Source organism: Bombyx mori, chromosome 24 (assembly GCF_030269925.1).
Source record: "Bombyx mori chromosome 24, ASM3026992v2".
Classification (NCBI taxonomy): domain Eukaryota; kingdom Metazoa; phylum Arthropoda; class Insecta; order Lepidoptera; family Bombycidae; genus Bombyx; species Bombyx mori.
In genome coordinates, this window is record NC_085130.1 from 16,160,530 (window position 1) to 16,172,034 (window position 11,505).

The 11,505-nt window shown below is 39.2% G+C and overlaps 1 protein-coding gene across 3 annotated transcripts in view; it reads right to left on the bottom strand.

The window, feature by feature from the left end:
* The window catches only part of LOC101744895 (uncharacterized), a 103,042-nt gene extending 100,291 nt beyond the window's left edge, over window positions 1-2,751 (bottom strand). For 2 of the 3 annotated variants that reach the window (XM_012690650.4, XM_012690648.4), the window contains exon 1: window positions 2,544-2,751. The gene's annotated coding sequence lies outside the window, so the exon portion shown is untranslated. The remainder of the gene's footprint in view (window positions 1-2,543) is intronic. The other variant, XM_012690649.4, reaches the window with a different exon arrangement.
* Window positions 2,752-11,505: the final 8,754 nt, after the last annotated feature.

Sequence of the window (11,505 nt, forward strand, 5' to 3'; positions counted from 1 at the left end):
CTCAAACCGGAGGTGTTGCTAACACTGACCCTAGCAAGAGCAGTGCTTCGCAGAATCTACCACCGGATCGGAAACGCGACCCACTGAGAAGATCCGGCGAGAAACTTAGTGGGCTGTGTCTGTGGGTTAATTTACTCGCTGAGCCTTTCGTTGCAAGCGACGGGTTCGACGAGAACGGTGACCGGTGCTTGAGGTACCTAAAGGCACCAATGGCGATATACTACACTAGTTTAATACTCTGAGAGCTCGCATTGGTGAAGATCTTAGCTCCCTAATACAAGGCCCACGCGAATAAATAGGCCGATGATATTCTAGATTGATTGCTAAACACAAAACACTAATTCATCGGGAACTTAGTTTTAAAATCTATTTCAATAATAATGAATCTGCGTAACGTATGAACGCGCATAACTTCTAAAACGCCGGCAACAGATTGGATAATTATTTTTGTTGTTGTATTTGTTATTTTCAGGAAAAGGTTATTATGAAAGAAAAAAAAAAAGAAAATTAGAAAATTTAAGAAAACATTGTAACCACCATATTAGATTTTCTAATGTAACCTTATAACGTTTGACGTAACATTGACAGAAGCGTCGTGCTGTAAATATCAGATTTGTTTATAAGAAAATTCAATTAAATCAATAATAAATTTTAATCCTCGAAGCTAAGTGAGGGTGAGTTACTAGTTTGTTAATAAAAAAACTCACTGACACACTTAATCGAGGTAATATCTTAATTTAATAATTATTTAAGTGATATTTCGCTTAATAAGCGACATTCATCTTTGTAATTAAAGGTGCATTTTATTTGGTACTAGCTGACCCGGCAGACTTGGTAGTGCCTCAATCGATAAATAAAAGAACTAAACTTTTGTATAAAATAAACTTAAAACAAACAAAAGGAATCCGTCCGACGTGGGACAGATCAAAGGAAAAACAAAATTGTTTGTTTTTATATAATTCCGAGCATTTTCATATTTATCTACCTTTTAAACCTTCTCTGGACTTCCACGAATAATTGAAGCCCAAAATTAGCCAAATCGGTCCAGCTGTTCTCGAGTTTTAGCGAGACTAACGAACAGCAATTCATTGAAGTGAAACTTCCTTATCGGCGTTGGAAAAAAATTTACCGTCACATTTTTCGGTTACGCGTCACATTTTTCCGTTACGCGCCATCTTTTTCTTGCCCCTACCACGGTTGGTTCAGACGAAGAGTACTTTCACTTTCTCCAACGGAGTAGGGATAGCATTAATGTTTCACTTCTTACGTGTGTACACTAGTACACGCACACATTTTTGAAGTGAAACTTCCTTATCGGCGTTGGAAAAAAATTTACCGTCACGTTTTTCGGTTACGCGTCACATTTTTCCGTTACGCGCCATCTGTTTTGTATTCATGTCTATGATAATAAAATCCTTTTGTTTAAACTTTATCTAATTTAACTTTTTTGTATTCATGTCTATGATAATAAAATCCTTTTGTTTAAACTTTATCTAATTTAACTTTATTTAACCAATTTCTAGAAAGTTGCATGTAGATCATTTTTCGAAAAATAAGGCCATAAATAAGTTTCACTTCTTACGTGTGTACACTAGTACACGCACACATTTTTATTTTTTATATTTTAAGATATATAGACAGGACATAGATCAGCATCAACAGTTCGATGTTTTTAATTGAACTTTTAATTAAGTTTACTTCTATTCCAATAGCTGAAGAAGCTTTTTTTGTTATGATATTTTTTCCAAAATTTTAAACTTTATATGGCTCTTCTGTAAAGTTGCAAAAAGGTCGCTTAAACCCAATAACCTTTCACAATAGTTCACATTCCTATTGAAGCCGGTTTTTTTATTATAGTATTTATATCACATTTATTCATCAGAGTTCAGGAGCAGAGTTCATCCATATTATCTGGAACCGCTGCGTTCATCGACAGTGCGTTTCCAAAGATCTTTTCTGCCACGTACCATCCGGCTTTGGAATGAACTCCCCTCTACGGTGTTTTCCGAGCGCTATGACATGTCCTTCTTCAAACGAGGCTTGCGGAGAGTACTTTATGGTAGGCAGCGGCTTGGCTCTGCCCCTGGCATTGCTGACGTCCATGAGCGACGGTGACCACTTACCATCAGGTGGGCCGTATGCTCGTCTGCCTACAAAGGCAATAAAAAAAAAATTCTTTCGATTTCAGAAATTAATCTTCAATATTTCGTATTTCTCTGTACGATTTATTGATAGCTCTATCTTAACGCAAAACGCCCTATCACGAAAAAAAAAAACAATTACAGACAATCTAAACGATTTTTGGAAACACATTAGCTTAATTTATGTAAACACATTTAATTTCATGAATGAATAAGTTTTTATTATTGGCAATGTGACTTGCTTGATGACTTTTATAAACGACAAATTTTAAGTTAATCGCTCGTATTTATGAAGAAGAAAAAATATACCGAGAAACTATTTCGATATCTGGTACTTAGGTACTCAAAAAAAATTTGCGAATTTTTTTTTATATATTAAAACAAAAAAAAAAAACAACCAACCTGAATTTTGAATTCTTCAAACACGATTCATATCCATATTTTTGTAACGTAATCACGATCAAAACTCACTCACAGATATTTTAATAATTATTTTTCACAAAATTCAGACAAAGTTAAACACTGACGTGTAGTTTTAGCGGTTTCACGGCGCGCGTAAAATCCCCCACACGTCCACTACAGCCGGCGATTCGGCTGATACTAAAACTGATTTTCGAACTGTCAGGAATGACCACAGCTCCTCTGTGGCCGCACGAAACGATTATCACCTTTATTTTTATTACAAATAGAGGTTAAAACTCCATAAAAAATGTATGGTTGTTACGATTTTTAACGCAATTAATGAGGAGACGGGATAATATCTCGCCAGGTGCACGAATGCGAGACATAGTAACGTGCAAAATTATTCTTCTTAGACCAATGCTCGGACGATATAATAGATAGAGAGAGAGAGAGAATACACTTTATTGCACACCAACACAATTTACATTTAAAAAAAAACAGTCAAAAAGCACATACCTATGTACAATAGGCGGTCTTATCGCTAAAAGCGATCTCTTCCAGACAACCGTTTAATTTACAGAAATTCTGTAAAATATAAAAAATATAGCAGGTATGTTGCGGTGTACCATATACAATACATTATTATAGAAAATATATACATAATAATAAACAGATATATACCGTTTACATAATATAATATATACCAATATACATACTTACATACAATACATACTAATATACTTACACACACATAATAAATCTTACACACAAATAATTAAATATTAATTAAGTAAAAGTGCATTACTTCACCGTAACAATATTAAACTGAGTTTTTTTTCTGTTTTTCTCTCGTTAATGCATAATGGAGTGTGGCGGTAAGGAGCACCTTCTTGTATGGGAGACAAGTTAAGAAAGGTATTTACAGGTAGACCCTTTTTTTTATTGCTTAGATGGGTGGACGAGCTCACAGCCCACCTGGTGTTAAGTGGTTACTGGAGCCCATAGACATATACGACGTAAATGCGCCACCCACCTAGAGATATAAGTTCTAAGGTCTCAGTATAGTTACGACGGCTGCCCCACCCTTCAAACCGAAATGCATTACTGCTTCACAGCAGAAATAGGCGGGGTGGTGGTACCTACCCGTGCGGCTCACAAGAGGTCCTACCACCAGTAAAAACCCACCATCTTCTCGCAACAAGAATTTATTCCGGATCATTCCACGCCATTTACCTCTATCTGCCGCCGAGTGTAGAGCTTATTGAAGGGCTGGGCAGCCGTTGTAACTATGAGATTTTAGAACTTATATCTCAAGGTGGGTAGCGCATTTACGTTGTAGATGCCTATGGGCTCCAGTAACCACTTAACACCAGGTGGGCTGTGAGCTAGTCCACCCATCTAAGCAATAAAAAAAAGCATCGTGAACTGTGGTGTCGAGGGTAGTGCAGATCTGGTCAGTCCACCGTCTCGGGCCTCTACCTCGTGGTCTTCTTCCGTTAACCTTGCCAGTCACCATTAGATTATCCAAGCCGCCGTTATCCTTTCTTGCAATGTGGTCAAAGTATTATTGGTGATAGGACCTTGTGTGAGTCCGCGCGGGTACGTATCACCACCCCGCCTATTTCTGCCGTGAAGCAATAATGCGTTTCGATTCAAAGGGCGGGGCAGCCGTTGTAACTATACTTGAGACCTTAGAACTTATATCTCAAGGTGGGTGGCGCATTTACGTTGTAGATGTCTATGGGCTCCAGTAATCACTTAACACCAGGTGGGCTGTGAGCTCGTCCGTCCGTCTAAGCAATAAATAAATAAATGTTTAAAAATTTGGAAAAAATATCAAGAGCAGGACAGTCAACGTACAGTAAAAAGGAAATAAGTAAAACACGCAGTCATTAAAAGCGAACGAATTACTTCCCGGCCTATGTTACCAGTTAAAGTGAGCTTAATATATTATTAGCTTAGAATGCGGCGTGGTTGTTTATCGCAGAATACCGTCCAGACTTTTTGGTGTCGACTCGAGTTCGAGACGTATCGAGAATAGACTTTATGAATAGCGTACAGTGCCGGACGATAAATGCTGCCCGTCGTCTTTTAGAAGGAGACAAACGACTTCGTATACGGTTGTCTCTGTCGCACATTACCTATCTGACGTTTGTCAGTCGCTGTTAACTAAACTTATCATGATAATAATAGGGGTAAGAAAACTATAAATTAACTTAAACTAAAATATATTTTGTAACGCCATCTATCTCCGAATAGTCGAACGAATATCAAAGGATCTAGTAGCATCTAGAACGCTCGAGAAGTACAACGCCGTCTATTGTCAGATAGCGGAAACACAATATTCGACTTTTGTGAAATATTCTCGACGATTCTAGGGATTTCGTCTCGACTATCAAAAACCGTTGCAGAGATGGCACGCAGTCAGTTAGTAATCGGAACTACTCGAAGCGAAACAGCGAACGGATCACCTGAAGCGAAGCGGAAGAAGCAAAATGAGACTGTTAAAGTATTTGTGAAGTGTTTTAAGTGATAAATACAGTCTTAAGTTGTACTTTGCTGGAACATTTATTTATCCCGAACCCAAGCGCTTAACAATATTCGGCTTCTCTCATCTCTAAGCAGCTTGTGTTTCGACAAAGACATCCTCTAAGGATTTCCATTTGTTTCTGTCCTTTGCTGTACGTAACCATCCTTGCCCAGATACTTGATTCAAGTCGTCTTCCCATCGCTTTGGCTGTCTTCCTCTTTTCTGCTTTCTCTAGGGTTCGATTCCGTTATTATTCTGGTCCATTTCTTTTCCCTTGGCATATGTCCTGTCCAGTGCCATTGAAATTTTCTGCATATTGATTAAATTTTACCAAAAGTCTTTCGTTTGATTTTTTTCAAATGTATGTTATCCTTTCTTCTTAGCTGTATATATGCGGTCTTAATTCCCCCTTCAAGCCCTTCCCGTATTAGGCACGGTAACGCCTTCCCTGCGAACGCCAGCCAGCCCACACCCACGGTGAAGCTCAAGTACCTAAGGGTCACTCTCGATAGAGGGTTCACATTCTGTTCCCCATCAAGATATTCCGCAACATTGTCGCGTCATACTCGATCGATTCTACCCCGTGATCTGCAAGCGAAGTTTTTTTTCTTGTTTTTTTTTTATTGCTTAGATGGGTGGACGAGCTCACAGCCCTCTGGTGTTAAGTGGTTACTGGAGCCCATAGATATTTACAACGTAAATGCGCCACCCACCTTGAGTTATAAGTTCTAAGGTCTCAGTATAGTTACAACGGCTGCCCCACCCTTCAAACCGAAACGCATTACTGCTTCACGGCAAAAATAGGCAAGGCGGTGGTACCTACCCGTGCGGACTTACAACAGGTCCTACCACCAGTAAATGTTCCCCATTCTGTTCCCCATCAAGATATTCCGCAAAATTGTCGCGTCACACTCGTTCGACTGTACCCCGCGATCTGCAAGCGAAGTAAATGGTCTTTGAGTTATAAGGTGACATTCTACAAAACTTGCATACGTACCTTTATGATTCAGGCAAGTTTGATGTTCGCTCACGCGGCCCTCACTCATATAAACAGTCTCCAGAGTAATACAATCCCGTTTCTGCAGCATAGCTGACGGAGATCCATGGTATGTGAGGAATGTAGAACTTTATGACGATTTAGAACTACAATCGATAAGTACGCATTTAAAGGCAGCGTCAAAATCCTTCTTCAGGCGTGACAATACCCAGCATATGACGCAACAACCCACAGCCCAAAACATGTCATGACCGATCCTCCCGATCCACTCTCAGTGTTTTTAGGCTCACCAAGAACCGGTCATCGTTCTCGTCGGACTCATCAGACTCTTCGTCGCATTCGACGAGTGTAATGTAGCCCACAGAAACAACTAACAGAGTTCCTCGCCGGATCTCCTCAGTGGGTCGCGATTCCGATCCGGTGGTAGATACAGCGAAGCCTTGGTAGGACAGATGTTAGGAAGCCACATGGAGTTCGTCCACCAGTTAAGGCAAAACCAGAAACGCATCTCTAGGCTACTGGCAGTTAAACAAGCCTAAAAAAGCTTTTAAATAATACCGGACTGTTAGTATTTTTAACCGACTTCAAAAAACGAGGAGATTCTCAATTCGATTGTATGTTGTTTTTTACCTCATAACTTTTGACTTGGTGAATAGATTTTAATGATTATTTGTTTATTAGTCCAGCTCTGATAATGGTATCCACGAGAAAACCATGTAAGTCTTAAATATGCATTAAGTACGTGCGCGACAAATAGATGAATAACTCAATAACTCAATATCACACCAACCAATTTCGATGATTATTGTTTTTAGTGTACATTAATTTGTTTTGGAATATATTTTTTTTTCTATTTGATGTCGGTTTTTGTTACAGCATGTCTATTTACAATAACTAGAGGTCCCGCAGTAGTCGAAATTCGACTATAATTAATTGGAATTGTAAGTTTGTACACTATTATGATTGTATTTTATACTTCTATAATCACAAATTTCGCCAAGACTACACTATAAAAAATATTAACAAAGACAAACAATATTTAATCTCAATTTGACAACAGACGTCAAGAACAAAAGTTTGACAATAAATATGACGCATGCATGCGTGTGTGCGTCAAATACATGGTATGTAGTGTGTAATGTTTTCTTTATTGATTTAATGTATCTTTTACGCATTAGGTATTAAAAAAAATTATTAGCATTGTGCACTTCTTCTCTATGTTCTCTATAAGTGTGGAAAATTTCATACTCCTCCGTCTGCGCAATTTTCGTAAAAAGGGATACAAAGTTTTTGCTTCACGTATATAAATAAATGTGCGATAAAATTAACAGTCTATTAGGTCGATCTCTCTTCTTAGTCGAATACTTCATTGCTGAAGGTCGTGTCCTTGAAAGCCCTTCGTGGCTCTTTGTGCTCTCAGTTTCCATTTGCTTCGGTTTTTGGCTTCTCTCAGGGCGTTCGCAACAGAGAGTCCAGTGAGCGCAGTTATCTGATCCGACCAACGGTTTGGTGGCCGGCCGGCGGCGGGTCTTTTCCCTTTTACCTTGCCGATATGCAATACTTTATGCCGGGTACTGTACAGTCTGATATTTGTATAATTTTCAAATTTCCCACCGATGTAGATTAGGCGACCAAGGATAAAAATCTATACTATTATATAAATCCACAGTGGTTTTTACGGATGTTCCGTTATACCTACTGAACCATGCATCCGATTGACTTGAAACTTGATATCCATGTAGAAAATACATGTATTTAATGGATAGGCTAATATTTATATGAGTGTTGGACTCCTTAATGATAAGGACAATAAATAATAATGTTAATTTTAAATGCCCAGCGAAGCGGGCGAGTACGGTGGTAATTAATAAAATCGATAGCTTTTGGCGGGAGCGCTAGGAATGCGCTTTCTTCAAGTTTCAACATGTGATAATGGTGGCTTATTAGTCGTTTAGCATCTATGAAGATGGCCGCAAGAATCTGGTAAAGTTAAACGCATATTAGTCGCTAGACGTGACTCTCTTGTTCCTCCAAAACCTCCGCTAAAGTTTCATCATCTATTCCGTGGCTTGGTCGAGCCATCATCATGAACTTAGCGCACTCTGTTGATGCATTTGAAAACTAATTCACGTTCCAAATAAGCTTCAGCATAATTCGGCATTGTGTGCCACTGAGTCGCATTATGCTCTGTAATTGGAAAACTACCTTTGTTGCCAAGCAAGTCGTTGTTCATGGTCGATCACGGAAATATTGTTCAATATGCACTCTTGGAGTGTATTTAGAACTATTTAACAAAGAAACAAATTTAAATCAATACGCATCAATCGGATGGAAACAGATTACTATTGGAACGCCGTGAGGCCGGAGCGATGTCAGCACGTCCGTATCGCTTGGTCTTCAGAATAAAAGTGAGGATTTTTTCCTATTACAGCTTCGCGTGGACGGGTGGGTGAGCTCACGGCCTCAACCTGAGAGAATTTTCCAACACTAGCCCTAGCAAGTGCTTAGTTGACTCTACCGCCGGATCGAAATCGCGACTCAATTGATATTGACATCTCGCATAACGTGGCCTATCTCCATTTCCGAACAACGTACTTAAATAAAAACAACGACTTAAACTATAAATAAAATTGGACTGTCTGTTTGTAATATTGAGATAACCGCTTTTTACTACATGCATATGAATGTATATACGGTACATACACCAAAATTATTATTTTTTACAATTTTTATCTGTCTGTCTGTTTGTTCCGGCTTAATCTCTGGAACGGCTGGACCGATTTTGACGGGACTTTCACTGATAAGTAGCTGATGATATAAGGAGTAACTTAGGCTACTTTTTTTGGACTAGCTTCGCCCCGCAGCGTCACCCGCGGTACGACAACAACCGGGTAACATCGCAGGACTCATCTAGTTATGTGTAATATAATAATTGAATCATTTTTTAATTCATTAACCTCGACACTGGCCACAATGGCATCGCAAGAAGCAGTTTGTCATATCGAAAAACAGAAAAAGAAATTTATAGTTCCCAGAGTCTCGAAGCCCAGAGAAATGTACAGAATAACACGCCTACACAAAGATGATTTATTGAAACTTATTTACGAGACTCACAAAAAAAAAAAAGTGTGTGTGTCCGCTCCGACGCACGACTGGAGTTTACTGGATATAAAAAATTAAACGAAACAATACGAGAAATAGTTCTATATTACGACAACACGATACACTACAGATTATTAACAAATTAACGAGACACAAAACAAACGACTAACAAATATATGAAAATACAATAATGAGAGAAACGCGCGATCAGTACGAGGCTTTGTGGCGGACTGCCGGCGCAGCAGCCCGGCGTCACCTGCGATAACGCGGCCGCGCGTTGGCTCCTGATTGGCGCGCGCACGCATCACGCAATCAGGAGCCAATCAGGCGCATAACGCATTTCGTGTGACATGCTAGTACGATTTTGGTCCCCATAATTTTCATACCCCGGGCCTATATATGTAAATCGATTCTAAAGGAGTAAACTCCAAAAAAAAGTTTTGACATCTAATTTTACAAAATAGTTTAAATGCTATGATCAGATTGATATTCGGTTTTGTGTTCATCGTTCGCGATGTGCTAACGGACTTACAGTTTCCGGTATCAAGTAAGCAATGTAGCCTCCATCACGACAATCCTTCCAGCATTAAATAGAGAGAGAAAGAGAGTATTCTTTACTGTACACAAAAAAAAAGAAAAAAAATGCTATACATTAAATAAAACAAACAACCATCAGATGCACAAGAATCATTTGGAAACGAATTACGCGCTGTGTACCTGAAACACCTCATAGTAGTTAAGGTTACGCTGAAATAGCCTCTCAAGGCTATCAGCTTAGGTAGGATAAAAAAAAAAATGTGTGCAATTCACACGTGATAGAGGTGAAACCTTCCAAAATTCAAATACAATTATCCTAAACGTCTTAAGTATATGTAAAATTTTGTCATTAGTAAATAATTGTAAGGTAGCGCCCTCTGTGAATTGATATTTTAATTTCACGTATAATCCTAAATTAAAATTTACTACAAGAGCTTTCATACACACGTTAGTATTAAAAAATTTCACAGATGGCGCTGTATTAAATAGTATGTATATTTCTGTCTCATTCTTTGCTGACTTCATCCTACACATTTTTGTATTTGTGTCTCTTACCTGTCGTTTTTTCCGTTGCATCCGGTTTGAAATCACAACGATTCTAAAGAAGTTTTCACTTGAAAAGGCTAGTGTTAGCAACGTCCTCAGGTTAGAGCCCCGTGAGTTCACCTACTCGCTTGGTTAGGCTGGCGTAGCCCTCTAAGGCTAGGATAGGTAGGATGAAAAAAAAAAACAATATCTGAAATTTAAAATATTTAGTTAAAGTCGTTTTTGACGTGACGACGTCTTCACGATAAACACCGTCTGCACGCACGAAAAAGTATCACGTTCCGCCTGAGCGTGCAAGCGAGAGCGCGGAACAAGCGATAGAGAAGCACGATCAGCCCAAGCGTTGGCTTGTGACACATTTATCTCTCTTCTCGCGTGACGTCAGAGCTAGCCCTTCGAATAGTTCTGCTACTGAAGTTATCACTTAAAAATATCGTCCGTAAAATTAATCACTCAATTTTTGTTAGACTCGATCAATCATTAATTTCAATATTATTTTCTATTGTTTCAACTGAGCTAGGTACAAGATTGTGTGTTTTTCTTCCTCTGAACTGTCACTTAATTTTGTTTTCACTTCAAATACTGAACCCTGCTTCGCCAACGGTTCGCACTTGCCCGATTTTTTTTACACAGAACACTCTAGATTACGTCATTAATAAAACAATTGAAGCTAGCGACTGTGATGTATTTTTTTTTTTTTGAATCGAAGGCCATTCTAATAATGTTAATAGTTTTGTAATGAACTTCAATGGAAGCGATTTACGACTGTCTCCAATCTTCTAGATGACAAAGTGGCGGAATTTTTTTGTTCAGACCTATTCGCTGGTAGCCTTTTTTTTACGATTGAATGATTACTGGTGGCCCGGAGGCCTTTCCAGTTTCACCAGGACAGGTGGGCGAGCAAAGGCTCAGCCAGGAGGGGTGGGATTCAAGCTCAAGAGTAGCTGCTTCGCGAATGAATCTACTACCGGATCGGAATCGCGACCCGCTGAGAAGATCCGGCGAGAAACTCAGCGAGCTGATTCATGGGTTAGGTATACTGGTAGCCTAAGAGGCTATTTCAACTACGCCCGTGAGAGAATTTGGTAACACTAGCCCTAGCAAGAGCAGTGCTGCTGAATCTACCACCGGATCGGAAACGCGACCCACTGAGAAGATTTGGCGAGGAAATCAGTGGGCTGTGTCTGTGGGTTAAGTTGTACGTCGAACTCACGAGAACAGTGGTAGATGAAAACGGTTAAAAACAATGA